The sequence below is a fragment of the Toxorhynchites rutilus genome, chromosome 3, assembly GCF_029784135.1.
Source record: "Toxorhynchites rutilus septentrionalis strain SRP chromosome 3, ASM2978413v1, whole genome shotgun sequence".
NCBI lineage: Eukaryota > Metazoa > Arthropoda > Insecta > Diptera > Culicidae > Toxorhynchites > Toxorhynchites rutilus.
Window position 1 is genome coordinate 18,003,203 of NC_073746.1, and position 20,840 is coordinate 18,024,042.

Sequence of the window (20,840 nt, forward strand, 5' to 3'; positions counted from 1 at the left end):
GTGGCGATAGGAGGACCTCGCGGCAGCAGTCAATTCTCGGCGGCGAAAACCGATAATCTCAACGAATTTTGTCATCGCCGCGACGGCTCAGTCTCGACTTTGGCGCTTCTCACACTGGTTGGCTCGATCTAGAATACCGACTCAATTGCTGCGTGTTTCGTTTCATTTTATTGTTTTTCGTGAATTACCCGTTTAATTTCTTTTACAATTCTGTTGAATGTTGTTTTTGAAATAATCCGTACGCTGTGTTGTGTTTGTCTGTCCGAAACGTGCGCGCAAAAGTCCGAAACGAATACAGATCTGTTTTGTTTACACGTTGTGTTGTGGTTTATTTTGTGAATTGTCCTCTCGATCTCTAACACTCCTCTGTTTATTCTATGTGTGCTCCTTTTTCGGCAAACCAAATTTGCACATAACTGTGTTTTTTTTCTGTAAATAGATAATCGTCATTTCCTTTATGCGTTTTTATGTGATAACGATCGTGCGTGTGCTCGTGTGCTCGTGTTTCGTGTTGTTCCACGTGGATCCTGTCCATAAAACGAGGCAGCAGGAAGTACACAGTGTTGATTGTTCCTGTTCCTGTTTGTTCTGTATTGCTCATCGCTCATCGGTGTTGATAGCTGCTTTTGGATCGTTCGTGTTATTTGTGCATGTGTGGACCTTCGTCGAAAGCATCCCACCACCTACTCGATCGTGGTCGTCGTGAAAGGTAGAGGTAAGTGACGTTCCCCGAATCGAGAGTATTCTGTACTGCACTGTTCGAGGCTGTTTGCGACTTGTTTTTCGTGTTTATTGTGAGATTGTGAGATTTTCTTTTTTGCAAAGCAAGGCGGGTACCGGCATGAGAAATCCGGACAAAAATGTCTTGCCTTTCCTGTTATTTATTTTTCAGATATTCGATTTCATTAGGACCAAATATCAACAACATTATTCAGTGATCTGATTCAGATGACAAAAAAGTTGAATTTGCACCCTGGATGAAATAGTTCTTCTAATTTTGGAATTAAATTATAATCGATGAGGCGGTATCTAAACAAGTCGAAGCTTGGATCACTAATTAGAAATAAAGTCTAAAACGAGGGCTTCTGAAGCACGATTATTAATGATGACATACGCCATATGAGGGAAAGGCACGGGACTTAACCCCTTCCACTACACCATCCAGTCTCGCTCGTGGTGCATTTGCAAATCATAGGGCGATCATCAGAGTGGTGAAATTACTCGATACGTGACCCATCGAAGTTAGACTAAGAGGTTGATATTCAATGCAGTATACAGATCATTGATATTAAGTATTCCAAAACCAAAACAAAGTGGAATAGTGTAATCGAAAGAGTGAAAAACATATTTTCGAATTATTTCTGATATCACTCGAAAATCTTGAGTTTGATGATGCAGATTTGAAGTACGTGATCCCCTCTATCATTTGAATCTAAGAACTGGACCATACCTCTTATGTAACTCTCATCCTTCAAAATTTAGTGTAACTCCTAAATAAAAATCATATTTCCCCTATTTTTGTGTATTACACAGTTTCATATTTCTGTTTAGTAGTCTGAATTTACATTAAATTTGGCTTTAAATCGTACGCAGCGAACATTGGTTCATGTTTCCATATCCATATCATGACTTTGATTTTACTTTTCCCCTTATTTTTTTTTAAACAATTATTTTCAATTGGCTCAGCAACGTTAAGCATCAATGAGCCGTGTTTGTGAATAGGGAAAAGCCCTTGTGAGTAGAACTATGCAAATGTTCTTTCTCAAAAAGGCATAAAAACCCTATAATTTTTTCAAGAAATGATACAACTTTTCCCCTTAGTGCGGCCCTGCTTCAGATTTACTAAAGATTTGGAGGTATGAACACATTTTGTAAGCTTTTATCACAGTGCTTAGCAATCTGTGATGTAGCAATCGGAAAACTATGGAAAAATACGATACTCTCTATACATTGTTGGAAATAGGAGCAAAAAATCTACAATTTGACATGCCAAACACTCATCTGCGATATACCAAACTCTCATCCTCCGTGATTCTGTAGTTATCCTCCGTTTGCCCGATGCGTTTTTGTAATTTTTCCGGGAAACTATGGAAAAATACGATACTCTCTATACATTGTTGGAAAGAGGAGCAAAAAATCTACAATTTGACATGCCAAACACTCATCTACGACATACCAAACTCTCATTCTTCATTATTCTGTAGTTATCCTCCGTTTGCCCGATGCGTTTTTGTAATTTTTCCGGGAAACTATGGAAAAATACGATACTCTCTATACATTGTTGCAAATAGGAACAAAAAATCTACAATTTGGCATGCCAAAAACTCATCTGCGATATACCAAACTCTCATCCTCCATGATTCTGTAGTTATCCTCCGTTTGCCCGATGCGTTTTTGATTTTTTTCCGGGATACTATGGAAACATACGATACTCTCTATACATTGTTGGAAAGAGGAACAAAAAATCTACAATTTGGCATGCCAAAAACTCATCTGCGATATACCAAACTCTCATCCTCCATGATTATGTAGTTATCCTCCGTTTGCCCGAAGTGTTTTTGTAATTTTTCCGGGATACTATGGAAAAATACGATACTCTCTATACATTGTTGGAAAGAGGAGCAAAAAATCTACAATTTGACATGCCAAACACTCATCTGCGATATACCAAACTCTCATCCTCCGTGATTCTGTAGTTATCCTCCGTTTGCCCGATGCGTTTTTGTAATTTTTCCGGGAAACTATGGAAAAATACGATACTCTCTATACATTGTTGGAAAGAGGAGCAAAAAATCTACAATTTGACATGCCAAACACTCATCTACGACATACCAAACTCTCATTCTTCATTATTCTGTAGTTATCCTCCGTTTGCCCGATGCGTTTTTGTAATTTTTCCGGGAAACTATGGAAAAATACGATACTCTCTATACATTGTTGCAAATAGGAACAAAAAATCTACAATTTGGCATGCCAAAAACTCATCTGCGATATACCAAACTCTCATCCTCCATGATTATGTAGTTATCCTCCGTTTGCCCGAAGTGTTTTTGTAATTTTTCCGGGATACTATGGAAAAATACGATACTCTCTATACATTGTTGGAAAGAGGAGCAAAAAATCTACAATTTGACATGCCAAACACTCATCTGCGATATACCAAACTCTCATCCTCCGTGATTCTGTAGTTATCCTCCGTTTGCCCGATGCGTTTTTGTAATTTTTCCGGGAAACTATGGAAAAATACGATACTCTCTATACATTGTTGGAAAGAGGAGCAAAAAATCTACAATTTGACATGCCAAACACTCATCTACGACATACCAAACTCTCATTCTTCATTATTCTGTAGTTATCCTCCGTTTGCCCGATGCGTTTTTGTAATTTTTCCGGGAAACTATGGAAAAATACGATACTCTCTATACATTGTTGCAAATAGGAACAAAAAATCTACAATTTGGCATGCCAAAAACTCATCTGCGATATACCAAACTCTCATCCTCCATGATTCTGTAGTTATCCTCCGTTTGCCCGATGCGTTTTTGATTTTTTTCCGGGATACTATGGAAACATACGACAATCCCTATACATTGTTGGAAAGAGGAGCAAAAAATCTACAATTTGACATGCCAAACACTCATCTACGACATACCAAACTCTCATTCTCCATTATTCTGTAGTTATCCTCCGTTTGCCCGATGCGTTTTTGTAATTTTTCCGGGAAACTATGGAAAAATACGATACTCTCTATACATTGTTGCAAATAGGAACAAAAAATCTACAATTTGGCATGCCAAAAACTCATCTGCGATATACCAAACTCTCATCCTCCATGATTATGTAGTTATCCTCCGTTTGCCCGAAGTGTTTTTGTAATTTTTCCGGGATACTATGGAAAAATACGATACTCTCTATACATTGTTGGAAAGAGGAGCAAAAAATCTACAATTTGACATGCCAAACACTCATCTGCGATATACCAAACTCTCATCCTCCGTGATTCTGTAGTTATCCTCCGTTTGCCCGATGCGTTTTTGTAATTTTTCCGGGAAACTATGGAAAAATACGATACTCTCTATACATTGTTGGAAAGAGGAGCAAAAAATCTACAATTTGACATGCCAAACACTCATCTACGACATACCAAACTCTCATTCTCCATTATTCTGTAGTTATCCTCCGTTTGCCCGATGCGTTTTTGTAATTTTTCCGGGAAACTATGGAAAAATACGATACTCTCTATACATTGTTGCAAATAGGAACAAAAAATCTACAATTTGGCATGCCAAAAACTCATCTGCGATATACCAAACTCTCATCCTCCATGATTCTGTAGTTATCCTCCGTTTGCCCGATGCGTTTTTGATTTTTTTCCGGGATACTATGGAAACATACGACAATCCCTATACATTGTTGGAAAGAGGAGCAAAAAATCTACAATTTGACATGCCAAACACTCATCTACGACATACCAAACTCTCATTCTCCATTATTCTGTAGTTATCCTCCGTTTGCCCGATGCGTTTTTGTAATTTTTCCGGGAAACTATGGAAAAATACGATACTCTCTATACATTGTTGCAAATAGGAACAAAAAATCTACAATTTGGCATGCCAAAAACTCATCTGCGATATACCAAACTCTCATCCTCCATGATTATGTAGTTATCCTCCGTTTGCCCGAAGTGTTTTTGTAATTTTTCCGGGATACTATGGAAAAATACGATACTCTCTATACATTGTTGGAAAGAGGAGCAAAAAATCTACAATTTGACATGCCAAACACTCATCTACGACATACCAAACTCTCATCCTCCATTATTCTGTAGTTATCCTCCGTTTGCCCGATGCGTTTTTGTAATTTTTCCGGGAAACTATGGAAAAAAACGATACTCTCTATACATTGTTGGAAAAAGGAACAAAAAATCTACAATTTGACATGCCAAAAACTCATCTGAGATATACCAAACTCTCATCCTCCATGATTATGTAGTTATCCTCCGTTTGCCCGAAGCATTTTTGTAATTTTTCCGGGATACTATGGAAAAATACGATACTCTCTATACATTGTTGGAAAGAGGAGCAAAAAATCTACAATTTAACATGCCAAACACTCATCTGCGATATACCAAACTCTCATCCTCCATGTTTCTGTAGTTATCCTCCGTTTGCCCGATGCGTTTTTGTAATTTTTCCGGGAAACTATCGAAAAATACGATACTCTCTATACATTGTTGGAAAGAGGAACAAAAAATCTACAATTTCACATGCCAAAAACTCATCTGAGATATACCAAACTCTCATCCTCCATGATTATGTAGTTATCCTCCGTTTGCCCGAAGCATTTTTGTAATTTTTCCGGGATACTATGGAAAAATACGATACTCTCTATACATTGTTGGAAAGAGGAGCAAAAAATCTACAATTTAACATGCCAAACACTCATCTGCGATATACCAAACTCTCATCCTCCATGTTTCTGTAGTTATCCTCCGTTTGCCCGATGCGTTTTTGTAATTTTTCCGGGAAACTATGGAAAAATACGATACTATCTATACATTGTTGGAAAGAGGAGCAAAAAATCTACAATTTGACATGCCAAAAACTCATCTGCGATATACCAAACTCTCATCCTTGCCCGATGCGTTTTTGTAATTTTTCCGGGAAACTATGGAAAAATACGATACTCTCTATACATTGTTGGAAAGAGGAGCAAAAAATCTACAATTTGACATGCCAAACACTCATCTGCGATATACCAAACTCTCATCCTCCATGGTTGTGAGTTATCCTCCGTTTGCCCGATGCGTTTTTGATTGTTTTCCGGGATACTATGACAAAATACGATACATTCTATACATTAATGGAAAGAGGAGCAAAAAATCTACAATTTGACATGCCAAACACTCATCTACGACATACCAAACTCTCATCCTCCATTATTCTGTAGTTATCCTCCGTTTGCCCGAAGCGTTTTTGTAATTTTTCCGGGAAACTATGGAAAAATACGATACTCTCTATACATTGTTGGAAAGCGGAAAAAAAATCTACAATTTGACATGCCAAACACTCATCTACGACATACCAAACTCTCATCCTCCATGTTTCTGTAGTTATCCTCCGTTTGCCCGATGCGTTTTTGTAATTTTTCCGGGAAACTATGGAAAAATACGATACTCTCTATACATTGTTGCAAATAGGAACAAAAAATCTACAATTTGGCATGCCAAAAACTCATCTGCGATATACCAAACTCTCATCCTCCATGATTATGTAGTTATCCTCCGTTTACCCGAAGCGTTTTTGTAATTTTTCCGGGATACTATGGAAAAATACGATACTCTCTATACATTGTTGGAAAGAGGAGCAAAAAATCTACAATTTGACATGCCAAACACTCATCTACGACATACCAAACTCTCATCCTCCATTATTCTGTAGTTATCCTCCGTTTGCCCGATGCGTTTTTGTAATTTTTCCGGGAAACTATCGAAAAATACGATACTCTCTATACATTGTTGGAAAGAGGAACAAAAAATCTACAATTTGACATGCCAAAAACTCATCTGAGATATACCAAACTCTCATCCTCCATGATTATGTAGTTATCCTCCGTTTGCCCGAAGCATTTTTGTAATTTTTCCGGGATACTATGGAAAAATACGATACTCTCTATACATTGTTGGAAAGAGGAGCAAAAAATCTACAATTTAACATGCCAAACACTCATCTGCGATATACCAAACTCTCATCCTCCATGTTTCTGTAGTTATCCTCCGTTTGCCCGATGCGTTTTTGTAATTTTTCCGGGAAACTATGGAAAAATACGATACTCTCTATACATTGTTGGAAAGAGGAACAAAAAATCTACAATTTGACATGCCAAAAACTCATCTGCGATATACCAAACTCTCATCCTCCATGATTATGTAGTTATCCTCCGTTTGCCCGAAGCGTTTTTGTAATTTTTCCGGGAAACTATGGAAAAATACGATACTCTCTATACATTGTTGGAAAGAGGAACGAAAAATCTACAATTTGACATGCCAAACACTCATCTACGACATACCAAACTCTCATCCTCCATTATTCTGTAGTTATCCTCCGTTTGCCCGATGCGTTTTTGTAATTTTTCCGGGAAACTATCGAAAAATACGATACTCTCTATACATTGTTGGAAAGAGGAACAAAAAATCTACAATTTCACATGCCAAAAACTCATCTGAGATATACCAAACTCTCATCCTCCATGATTATGTAGTTATCCTCCGTTTGCCCGAAGCATTTTTGTAATTTTTCCGGGATACTATGGAAAAATACGATACTCTCTATACATTGTTGGAAAGAGGAGCAAAAAATCTACAATTTGACATGCCAAACACTCATCTGCGATATACCAAACTCTCATCCTCCATGTTTCTGTAGTTATCCTCCGTTTGCCCGATGCGTTTTTGTAATTTTTCCGGGAAACTATGGAAAAATACGATATTTTCTATACATTGTTGGAAAGAGGAGCAAAAAATCTACAATTTGACATGCCAAACACTCATCTGCGATATACCAAACTTTCATCCTCCATGATTCTGTAGTTATCCTCCGTTTGCCCGATGGGTTTTTGTAATTTTTCCGGGAAACTATGGAAACATACGATACTCTCTATACATTGTTGGAAAGAGGTGCAAAAAATCTACAATTTGACATGCCAAACACTCATCTGCGATATACCAAACTCTCATCCTCCGTGATTCTGTAGTTATCCTCCGTTTGCCCGATGGGTTTTTGTAATTTTTCCGGGAAACTATGGAAAAATACGATACTATCTATACATTGTTGGAAAAAGGAACAAAAAATCTACAATTTGACATGCCAAAAACTCATCTGCGATATACCAAACTCTCATCCTTGCCCGATGCGTTTTTGTAATTTTTCCGGGAAACTATGGAAAAATACGATACTCTCTATACATAGTTGGAAAGAGGAGCAAAAAATCTTAAATTTGACATGCCAAACACTCATCTGCGATATACCAAATTCACATCCTCCATGATTCTGTAGTTATCCTCCAAAACCTTACAACAGCACGGAGGATAACTACAAACCGCTGTGCAAACCAAGGACTCTCGGATGGTAATAGTTTCGCTCTTAAAATGCATTACTATTCGTGTGTTGAAGGGTGAAATGAACAAATAAAAGCACTTTTTCAAAAGCTTCAAAATGTTTGTATGTAGAGGGGGCAGACATCTCTTTCTCTCAGACTGAACGTCAGCTTGGGATTGTACACAAAAAAAAGTCCAAACGATCCAAGGCCGAAAAGAATGCAAAGGCTGTTTTACACGACCACGCTATCCACATAGCTGCTGGTGCGGTTGCATAGACGCGTGAGAGTATTAGGTTGGGGAAAAAGTAATCCATTATTTTTGGATGAAATTCAAAACTATTTTTAATATGCTTCGGATTGTCCGATTTGGGTCAAAAATGCACCATTTTGTTGTAAAATTTGTTGCCATTCTAAAGGTAGCCTAGGAATAATGTCTCTATCATATAGATCTTTTTACGAAACTCACACAATATAACTTTGGCATTGGTTATTGTTGTCAATCCGTCTTCAAATTTTCTAAAATATTGTTGGGCTAGCTGTCTACAATTAAGTTTGATCTTCATTTAATAATTTATCCGCAAGATGGGCCCCGCAAGAAAGTCAGAAACGTCGCGTTGAGCGACGAACGTGTTGAACCATTTGTGGATTGGAGAATCATAATGTAAAAAAAAATAAAAAATAAAAAATAAAATCTTGAAGAATTTCCGATTCGTTTGGCGTGCAAATCATCAAAATTCGTAGTGGAAGTGGTTATTAACGTTAACTTTATTTCATATTCATATTTCATATATTGATGCTCCTAACCTTTGAATTTTATCTGCGAAATTTTGACCTTTGAATTTCCTTTTAAAATATGATCTTCAATGCCTCACTCTCGGGTGCATTTTCGTCACCGAATGACTTCTCGGATAATAAGGATAATTCGAAAAATGTGATTGATAATAGGTCCTTGGTCACAAAACTTTTATCAGAAAGAATCATGCTATTTCTCGATAGGTTAATTGAAGCTTGCAAATAAAAAAAAATCTTGTGTTGATAATTTAAATGAGATGAAAAGCACACTTACAAGATCTTGTGAAACGAAAGGTTTGAAGGCTGCTGAGTAAGTATAGACTGATATAAATCCATTTTTAGAGTAGAACCAATTATATCTTGATTATATGAAAGGGGGGTTGAAATTGATTGATCCTGAACTAAAAATAAAGGCACTGTTTATAAGAAATTTATTGTATAATACAGATAAACATAGAAATTTACAACAAGAAACTCACTTCTTGGATTTGAAAATTAAATTCAATATATTAGACTACAGTGTGGGAGAAAAAAAACATATTTTTTTTACAGTAAATGATCGTTCAAATTTTTTCTGCTTTGTCGATAATCTGATTCGAGCTGATGAAAATTTTTGGAGCATAATATTTGAGGAAATGCCCAGTTATGTGCGAAATTTGGAGCGTTCGAAATTTGCGAATTTCATTCCGATTGCTCGGAGAAGAGTGGTAAAGTAATCAATTGGCAGGATTTATTTACAAGTGTGAAAAACATTGAAGTAGCAATGACGACTTGTTACCCGATGATCAATAAAATTATAGAGGAGGAGATACCAACAAGACACAAAAGGAGAAATATAAACACAAAATATCCGATTTGGTGTAACCAAAACATAAAGAATCTAAAAATAAAAAACAGAAGGAACATAAAATTCATAACAAATACAAATCTGACGCTAATCTCGGAAAATATTTGAACATTTGCGAACAGCTCAACTCAACTGTTAAAAGCGCTTTTGAAGATTATAACTTAAAAACAGAGGCGGACATAAAGTTTAACCCGTAAAGCTTATTTTATTACATAAAAACAAAATTAAAAAGCAATGGTTTCCCGATACGATACCGTGGGGAATGACCCAGACAAAAATTTCAACCTCTTTGCAACATTTTTTCAAGAAGTTTATATTGAAACAGCTGAGGAGGACCGAGATCGTGACTTCTTTGCATTTCTTCCAGAATTTCCATGTGATGTTGGAGTCAGAAATCTAATTGACATTGAAATTTTCGACGCATTAAATAAGCTTGATGTCTCGAAAGGGCCATTTCCTGACGGAATTCCACTGGTTTTTATAAAAAAAATGGCATCTGAATTAACTCATCCACTTTTATGGCTTTTCAATACGTCATCGGAATCAGAAAGGTTCCCAAAATATGGAAAAACTCATTTCTTGTACCAATATTCAAATCCGGTAATAGATCCGATGTAAAGAATTATCGTGGAATAGCATTTATTTATTGCATTCCAAAACTCTTTGAAGCCATAATAAACCAAAAACTTTTCAACAACTAAAGACACGAATTACGAACAATCAACACGGTTTTTTTCAAAGGACGATCAACAACAATAAATTCGCTGGAATTTATCACATTCACTTTGAATGCTATGGATAATTGTAATCAAGTTGAAGCTCTATACACTGACTTTAAAGTCTGCTTCATTTAATATTGGAACAACCGACGGATTTGGAAACTTTTTTCACCCACGTGTCGGGAAATTCATTACCTTTCACCATGTATTTATGTCATAACACCAAACGATAGCATTTTGTAAACAACCGCCATGGAAGCCGAACGGAGAGATAAAATTGTGCACAGTTTTCTTGAAAATCCTTTGTTGTCGGCATCTAAGCTAGCTAAACAGCTTAAAATGCCCAGAAATACCGTATGGCGTGTTATCAAGCAGTACAAGGAAACATTGACGACGGCTCGGAAGCCGCATTCGAAGCGTCGGAGTGGAACTGTCGACCGGAAACTGCGTGGGAAAGTCATCAAGGCCGTCAAGAGGAATCCCAATCTTTCAGACCGCGATTTGGCCAATAAGTTCCAGGCCGCTCACAGTACGGTGCGACGAATTCGTCTCCGGGAAGGAATAAGGTCATTCCGAGCCAGCAAACAGCCAAATCGGACGCTGAAGCAGAACAATGTGGCCAGAATCCGTGCTCGAAAGCTGTACGACCAAGTGCTGACCAAGTTCGACGGATGTATTCTGATGGACGATGAGACCTACGTGAAGGCGGACTTTGGGCAAATCCCAGGTCAAAAATTTTATTTGGCGACGGCTCGGGGGGATGTACCTGCAAAATTTAAGTTCGTGTTTGCGGATAAATTCGCCCGCAAGTACATGATTTGGCAGGGGATATGCAGTTGTGGACAGAAAACCAAAGTCTTTCTCACTGACAAGACAATGACATCAGAAGTCTACAAAAAAGAGTGCCTACAGAAACGGATTCTGCCGTTTATTCGTGCCCACGACGGTCCAGTAATGTTTTGGCCGGACCTCGCAAGCTGCCATTACAGCAAAACGGTTATGGAATGGTACGCAACGAACGGGGTCAGCGTAATACCGAAGGACCTCAACCCCCCATACTGCCCCCAGTTCCGGCCGATAGAGAAATACTGGGCAATCACGAAGCGGAGGCTTAAGGCAAAGGCAAAACTTGTTAGGAACATGACTCAAATGAAGAACTGGTGGAATCAAATCGCCAAAACAGTGGACGAAAAGGGTGTGCGCCGCCTAATGTGCCGTATTACGGGAAAAGTACGAGAATTTCTTCGAAACAGCAATGAATAATTTTTTTAATTTTTTTTATGAAAGAGTAAAGAAAATGCTACATTTGTATGAAACGCTTTAGTTACCATTTCCACGATCCGTACACAATAAAAACATTGTATATTACATACGTCAGATCAATTCTCGAATACTGTAGTATTGTATGGTCCCCCTACATAACTTCACGCGAAGACAGAATTTAATCTGTATAAAAACAATTTTTATAATTTGCACTTCGTAAACTAGACTGGTCTTCACACCATCTCCACCCATATGAGGCACGTTGCATGCTAATCAATATTGAAAACCTAAAAGAACGTCGGTACTCTGCCATGATTCTATTTATAATTGACATCATCTCACAACGAGTGGACTCAAGAAACCTAATTTTTTACGCACCGATTAGGCACCTGAGAGACCCTAACATTTTCTACATAGATTACCGAAGAACGAATTATGCCAAATATAGTTCTAATAATCGTATGATGAGCCTCTGTAACGAACACAGTGAAATAATTGATGTAATCATGTCAAGGTCAATGCTCAAAGACTATTTGAATAGAATACGATATAGTTAAATTTCACTGTAATATTTGGGCAGCATATTTAGTCTAAGCTGATTTGATGAAATAAATAAATAAATAATTTTTCTTTCTTCTAAACTTCTTTCTTTTGAATTAAACGGATAAATTATCCAGCCAGCTCTCTTTAGTTTTTTTTAGTTTTAAGTAAGTAGTTTTAAGTAGTATTAAGAATGTATCGGTCTACAATTTTGATTGAATAAATTGAATAAAATAAATAAAGTCAACACAAAGTATAATGTGGTTTGAGTGTTCGAAAATTCAGCCACCTAGATGAAAAAGTTTGAAGATGAAGGACTGGAAGCATCACTTGGTCAAAACACTAGTGTAAGATGAGCTTGCAGAGCTATTGCGAGTGACCTAGGCAGCAATTTTAATGCATTTAATCATTGGAAGAAATTGAGTGTATCGAAAAGCGATGGCCTGACCTTCAATAAAAAAAAAAGGAAAGTCGTTTTTACATTGAACAGACCAGAATTGCATTCATCCCAACAACACGGAGCGTAAATAATCATTTGAATCTTCAGTCACTAGGACCGATCATGTTTTTCATGACTCTAATGAGCAATTCCACGCTTCCACGCCAACTTTTAAGATTAAATTTCAAAATCAAATTAAATTAAATTTTAGAGTTAGATTTTCTACCGATGTATTTGGAATGTTAGTTTTCCTAAAAAGTTCAATAGTTTCCAATAACATAATATTCTAATCCGACACCTTGGTTTCGAGTACCGGCTTTATGAAAAGAAGTTTAATGTTTATAACAATCAGACGTAATTGAAATTGGTCATATGATAATGAAAATTGTGATTTTGGGAAACTGCCAGCATATGTACAAGTTTTCAAAACAATTCGGAGAAGGTCGAAATTTTTTTTTAGCAGGGAATCCGTGAACAGTAACGAAGATTAACAGCAATGGAGTTTCGATGTGTCACGCGTAACATTAAACTGGAACACCTCATTGGTATACGTATATTCCTCATATTAGGAGGATTTTCAGCCGTAGACTAGATCATCATGCGTGTGTGTCTCCAATATAAATTCATTTCGTGTTCTACGGATAGTCGAAAGAGGTGTGTTTATTTTACTTTCGCTCTATTTTCTTATTTTTCCAGCGAAAGCTATCACAAAGATATATCTAATTTTATCTCCCCGAAACTTTGATTCATTGATGGTTTCAATAATTCATGTTTCTGGTGCGTTTCCCTATTCCTTCTCGGACCTTCCCCTTTTCCCCCAAGAAGTGCAATAAAAAGTACGAAAAACCAACATCCGAAATCAGGCTAAACACGCGAGAATTGCTGTCCCCACTTCACCATCCCCCGACTTCCGTGGTTCCCGGGCTCTGCAATGGTTGCCACTGTCGCTAGTAACCTTGACGTCAGCACTAATTCAAATACAGATTGGATAAACATGAATACGACGACAACGCGGCGCGAAAGCGGCATTCGGACGGGTTGAATGGATGGAATCCGTCGGCGTTTTCTCCTGTGAGAGGGGATACTTTTTAGTTAATCGATGACGGGTTGCATTTGAATGATAAATCGAACGAACGATGGCGCAAACGTTTGGAAGGCGTTCAAAACTTTTTTGTGGATGAAAAGTGCTCGAAGTATTTGTGCTCCAATGACGGGGAGAGGGAGAAAGATTCTTGACCACTCTCATTTTATCATATGATTCGACTCGAATATGTAGGTTACCTTGGTTGGTATATGTGCGAACTTTATTTACTGATAAGATAACATCGTCAATTTCGTTGATTTGTATAATAGTAAGCATAAACTTCGCTATATATCCAATTCATGCAATTTATGTTGATACTCTATCCAGTCCTTCAAGTAATATTTATTCAATACCAATTCAGATCGAGAAATCGTACAAAGTCTTCAGAGACTATAAGTGTCAATTTTAAAGGGTGTGTCACATCAAATTGCATCACGGAAAAAACGCTGTAGAAATTTAATTTTTAGGAATTATATCTTCAGCTTTCGCTTATAATCAGATAAGAGTGTATAGATCACGTTGGCCATGCTTCACTGTCAATTTTTCGTAAATTTGGGAAAATGTCGTCGAACGAAAAAGAGCGTCGTGAATAAATCCTGTGCACTCATTTCGAGAATCCGGAGTTGTCACATCGGGACATCGGTAAGATGCTGGGAATCGTCCAATCCACGGTCAGCAGAGTACTAAAACGACACTTCGAGTACCTAACCATCGACCGGAAGGTGAAGAACGGCAAAAATGGATGCTCCGTCAGTGAAAAAGATCACAAGCGCATAGTTAAGCAGTTTAGACGTGATCCGAGAAGTTCGGTCCGGGATGTCGCCAATAAGCTGAATTTGTCAAGTTCATTCGTCCAGCGGACCAAGCAGCGGGAGGGCCTGCGTACATACAAGGTTCAGAAGGCTCCTAATCGCGACGAAAGGCAAAACATGGTGGGGAAGACGCGAGCCCGGAAGCTGTACACCGAAATGCTGACGAAGCCGCATTGCCTGGTAATGGACGACGAAACCTACGTCAAAGCGGACTTTCGTCAGCTGCCGGGCCTGTTGTTCTTCTCCGCAGAGGACAAATTCAGCGTTACGGAGGAGATTCGCAAGCAGAAACTATCCAAGTTTGCCAAAAAGTACATGGTGTGGCAAGCGATCTGCTCTTGCGGAAAGCGGATCGCCCCCTTCGTGATGACCGGCACGGTAAACGGGCAGGTTTACCTTAAGGAGTGCCTACAGAAGCACTTACTATCACTATTGAAGCAGCACGAGGGCCCGACCATCTTCTGGCCGGATCTCGCTTCGTGCCACTATTCAAAAGACATGTTGGAGTGGTACGAAGCCAACGGGGTCACCTTCGTGCCAGAGGAAATGAACCCGCCCAACGCGCCGGAGCTTCGCCCAATAGAGAAATATTGGGCGATTATGAAGCAGGCCCTCCGGAAGAACCCAAAAGTTGTCAAATCGGAGGCGGACTTCAAGAGAAAATGGATTTCTGTTAAAAAAAAACTACAACCTCACGTTGTACAGAACCTTATGGATGGGGTAAAGAGGAAGGTGTGAGCATACGGGCTTGGGCTCGAAGTATGAATAAAAAGAAAATGCCAAAAGTTGTTTAATAGTTTTTATTTTACTGTCTAAAATTTTCAAAAGGATCGGTCTACTGGACGAATTTCTACAGCGTTTTTTCCGTGATGTAATTTGATGTGACACACCCTTTACCATTTTTAACACTTGTACAGGGGAACCTGTACATTTTACCTCGATATAACGTACACATTTTCAATTTGTGAAATGTTTTGGAATGTTTTCAATTTGTGGCAATTCTCTTTAGAATCGGTACTTAGAGTTTCATGAACAATTAATTAAATATCCTGCCGATCTTACAGGTTCACAAGTTTATAAAAAAAATTAAGAGGGAAACGTAATCGATCTGTTTTTCTGTGGACCAAATATGTAGATATATTCAAGAAGCGAATCAATGTTCATTAAGTCAATTATGCTGAAGTACACCATTAGATCGTGTTCAGCAGTAAGCACCATTGAACGCGTAAGGAAAGACAAGTTTTTATTCGTCAATTGTTTTGGAACCTTACCGAAAACCTTTCAAAAGGGGCTAGCATTCGGAAATAGACAAAGCGTTATACATCTAGTTACCTCTAAAACGCGAAGGTATTGCACTGCCAAAATACGTATGGTTGACGTAAGCGCCAACTGGGTTTTTTAGTTGAATTAAAATAACAAAATTGATAAAACCCCTCCGGCCCACTTTTGACCGTTAATATTTATTAAATAGAGCAAGCTTATTATATATAAATTGTTCAGAGTCATGATTATTCAGCTACAAACAAGAAAAAAGCGTTTTTCATCACTGAGTTGTGATGGTGGTTACGTCAACCATACAAATTTGAGCAGTGCAAGTAAAGTCTCAATAGATTCATTTTCAAATAGTTGGAGTAGGTGAATTCGGTCATGGGTACGTTGACGGAATTTATCAAACGGTACGGTATACTCACACTTATGATAACAAGAAATAAGTTATCCAGTCGAATTGGGGTTATTGACAAGTATGTGAAAGAGTTATCTGCGGAAATGTGGAACTGGAATTGACAACCATGTCAAATATTCAGCGCAGACGAAAGCGACTTGTACTTCAAAGTCATTCCAAATACTCCAAAAGTGAATAAGAAGCGCTCCATTTTTATTTCTGGTTCAGCGAGAAAAAAAGTTTTTTATATAGACTTACAAAGAAAAAATTAAATTTTTAATTTTTCATCAAACACATAACTTATTTTATTGAAAAAAAGGCATGATCTTACACAAAATATCCTCAATAGTATATTTACAGTGAAAAACTTATCAACTTATTGCATTTTTAAAGAACTTAAATAGAATTTTCCACCAGTGCTCTAGAATCGCGGTGTTTCTACATAAAAATGACTCCCAAATTAATATCGTACATTTTTAGCAGCTCTAACAAAATGGGGTATTGCCAGATGACTTTAGAAGTCTTTGGTTCAGAATATTTTGGTTGTTAATGATGGTTTAAAAAAATATACGTAGTGCGGCAAAAAAAATATTTTCTGTTTGGTGGCAATATAGTTGCCACGGCCTTGTAAAGGGTTAATGTCGATCTTGTTCTCCAGAGAAGACATTGATATTGAAGTTTGGTTAAGTAAGTGTAGAGATATCGCAAGAAACATAAAAAGTGGTGAAAATTTAAAACATTTCAAATATAATCATGTAGGTTTTTAAACACACCTTTCTCAAAAGTTGGTGCATAAAAATTAAAAAGGTTGAATTTTGGTTTCAACGTTTTTTTAATTTATTTTTAGTTGCTTATTTTTTTACCCTCAATGAATTTTAGTACTCTGCTGACCGTGGATTGGACGATTCCCAGCATCTTACCGATGTCCCGATGTGACAACTCGGGACGATTCTCGAAATGAGTGCACAGGATTAATTCACGACGCTCTTTTTTCGTTCGACGACATTTTTCCAAATTTACGAAAAATTTACAGTGAAGCATAGCCAACGTGATCTATACACTCTTATCTGATTATAAGCGAAAGCTGAAGATATAATTCCCAAAAATTAAATTTCTACAGCCTTTTTTCCGTGATGCAATTTGATGTGACACACCCTTTAGTAGCTGTTTCTGGGTTGATTTTTTCCCATTCAGTTGAGATTACCTGCCACAATTGTTGGATCCTTGATGGTTTTTGCCCCTGGAGCTTAATTTTTAAAATTGACCAGAGATGCTCGATCGGTTGGTCACTCCATAACCTTGATACGCTTTTCCTTGAACCACTGCGAAACCTGCCCTGAAGTGTGCTTCGGATCTCCGTCTTGTTGGAAGGTATATCTGCGCCCTAACTTTAGCTTTTATGCAGACGCTGGTAGTTTACGCTTCTAAATGTCTAAATAAACCTCCTTGGTCATAATTTCTTCGATAAACTCAGGTTCTCCAACGCCGAATGCAGTCATAGTACCCCACACCATAACTCTACCTGCAGAACAAAAATCAAAGTCATGCTCAGTTGGTTGAAAAATCAACAAAGGTGAAGTAACTCACCACCGCCATGCTTGACTGTAGGCCGCAAACACTCCTTTTTCAAACTTTCACCGGTTTGCCGCCAATTTACTTGTGGTACCACCAGACCCAAATAGCAAATAGCATAGCAATTTTGTCTCGTCTGACCAAATCGCCTTATTCCAGTCATCATTGGTCCATGAAATGTGGTCCTGGGCCCACTTCAATTTTCTTTGCGGACAACCAAGGCTTCTTAAGTGCTACTCTGCCCATTAAGACCTTTTTTATGAAGACGATTCGTACGGATTGTAATTTCAGTTGAATGGTTTCGTCAAGTTTCGGAGTCCGGTCCTTCTTCACGATGGATCTGTCAATTCGACCAGTTGTCGCCCCGATCGCTAAGCCGGTGAGTTAGAACCACACTTTTTGTACATCTGCACAATCATAGCGACCGTATCTTCGTGATATCGGCAATATCACGGTAGCTTTCGAAAGTTTTGTGATCTTCAATAATCAAATTTCGGATTCTGATCGAAATTTGTGCTTTTTTGAGCATTTTGCAACAAATAACTTCCAGTTCTGAACACGAAACTGAAATTATGAGCCCGAAAACATCAAACTCTGTAAAACACACTTAGATCATAGTATCCGTTTGGGGGTGGGTAAACCTTTTTTTGCGAAATTTTTTACCCTTTTTCATAATTCATCACATAAAATCTCAAGAAAATATATAAATGCCGTGTTTTCAATAGCAATGTGATAAATAAACATAAATTGATTAATCATGGAAGAACACTCATCAAATTAACCTATTTTTCAACAGGAAAACAAAAGAAAGTGTGAATTTATAGGGGGCGTGAATATTTTTTGACACAGGACTATGTCTTTGATTTCTATATAGGGGGGTCACTCTACGAAAAATGTAACGATTTATTAAGAGTTTTCAAACGCATATTACTCAAAATGGTTATTGCGACATATGTTGTGTTATACATCATTACACAGGAAATTTATCCAGATTTTTTTTTTGCTCGAAACATGAACAGTGAATATAGTAAAATAAAAGTTAACAATTTGACGGTTTAATTGGGTATGTTTTCTTTCGATTGCACTATCCACTCGCTTCCTCCTCGACGCAACGAGCAATCTTTTTGCCTAAACTCGGGCGTTGGCTCATAACGTGAGTTGATGCGTAACATGAATTATTCTCCATTTAACGATAATAGGCATTAATTTTATATTATAGTATGTGTTGTCCAATCAATTTGCGCTCAATTAATATTTTTCTCGTGTAGGTCTCACTACTCACAATTTGTGTAATTGTGGTCTAGGATGTCATAATATCGAGTATGTTGTTTGGTTATGTGAAAATGCAATAAATGAATTTAAACGGATGCTGATTTAGAAGATCGAAAGAATATACCCACGTAAATCAGATTATGATAGCTTGAGTAGTCGCTATCTTACTATAAAGCTATAAAGTTATTACAAGCAATGTTCCGGACAATGTGGTAACGAAGGAGATAATGCTATTTTTATCTATAATATATTTTTGTAGTCATGGATTGATTTGACTTAGGCTTATATTTATGTACGTCTTAACTATTTAACGTGTGTTAAATAAAAAATAAGAGCTTTTTCAATCACATACAAAAAAAAATTTTTTTTCATCGATTTCAGTATTTTTTATTACAGGGAAACTTCGATATAACGTACCCTCGATATAACGTACACCTTTTCAAAATGTAAAGGAAAAGATTTTTCAATATTTTTTTCCTGATAGAACAATGAATTATCTGTATTGTGATGTTAAAACAAGTTTTGTACTTTCAATCAATCCCGAAATACAGCTGGTTTTGTGATTCCGGATTCTAAATGAATCAAGCTTTAATCAACAGTACGAAGGGAAACTTCATGAGAAAGGCTGGCTTCGTCTTCTGATTGAAGTTATTCATTATTCTTTACTAAAACAGCAACACAATAATGTATTATAGACTACGTTTGTGAGTACTTTATTCTGCTACGATATAACGTACAATTCGATACAACATACAATTTTGAAAGTGAAATGTACGTTATATCGAAGTTTTCTTCAAAAAAATGTCAGTGAATGTTTGAGTAAGGGCCGTGGATCTGCTGTTCGACGCAACTTTGTCGCGATGCGCTCACAAGAACGTTGTACGGCACTCACGTCCATTTTCCGGATACAATTCCGGATTCTGGTAGTCAATTGACCTTGGCCCTCCAATTGTTTTTATACACTAGGGCACTGAGTGAGCCAAACAAATCCTCTATTGGGCGGCACTGGGGCAAGTTTGTTGGGTTACGATCATTCGGCACGAACGGTATCCTTTTCTCCTCAAGATACGCCAGCGTCTTCTTGGCGTAATGGGAAGACGTCTTGTCCGGCCAGAAGACGTACTTCCCATCCGCGTGATGCTCGTTCAGGAACGGCAGCAGGATTTTATCGAGGCACTCTTCTCGATAGATTTGTTGGTTGATTGCCAGACCGCTCGGCTTAAACCAAGGCTTTGAAATGCCCCTGTCAGAAATGGCGATGTACAACATAACCTTTTTTTTCAAACTTGTGCTTGAACTTGTATTTCACTTCAGGCGGTGTGGATGACTTGTCGCTGGAGTAGTAATCATCATTTCGTGGAATATGCGTTTTGGACAGCGGAAAATAGCTTTCGTCGTCCAGAACGAAAGACGTCCCGCGGTGTTTTTTGGTCATCCACCGACACTGTGATTTAACCGTCTCAATCTGCTCCTCCGTGTACTCCGGCGACCTCGTCTTCTTCCTGCAGACGATTCCTTCCATCTTGAGGGTCCGATGGATCAATACGTGGGAGCAGCCATATTTCCGACCGGCGTCACGCAGGCTGGTTGCGTCCTTGTTGTCAAACAGCTTCTTTAACGATGTCTTCCTCTGCTTCGTCATTATCATCACCGGACGACCACTTCCGACCTTCCGCTCTACGTTCAGGGAACCCAGGATACGATATACCGTACTGACAGGTACATTTTCTTCCTTAAAAT

The 20,840-nt window shown here is 37.9% G+C and overlaps 1 protein-coding gene across 1 annotated transcript in view; it reads left to right on the plus strand.

Moving 5' to 3' along the window:
- The first annotated feature begins 156 nt into the window (after positions 1-156).
- The window catches only part of LOC129776205 (CUGBP Elav-like family member 2), an 852,400-nt gene continuing 831,716 nt past the window's right edge, over positions 157-20,840 (plus strand). The window contains exon 1 of the mRNA XM_055781709.1: positions 157-709. The gene's annotated coding sequence lies outside the window, so the exon portion shown is untranslated. The remainder of the gene's footprint in view (positions 710-20,840) is intronic.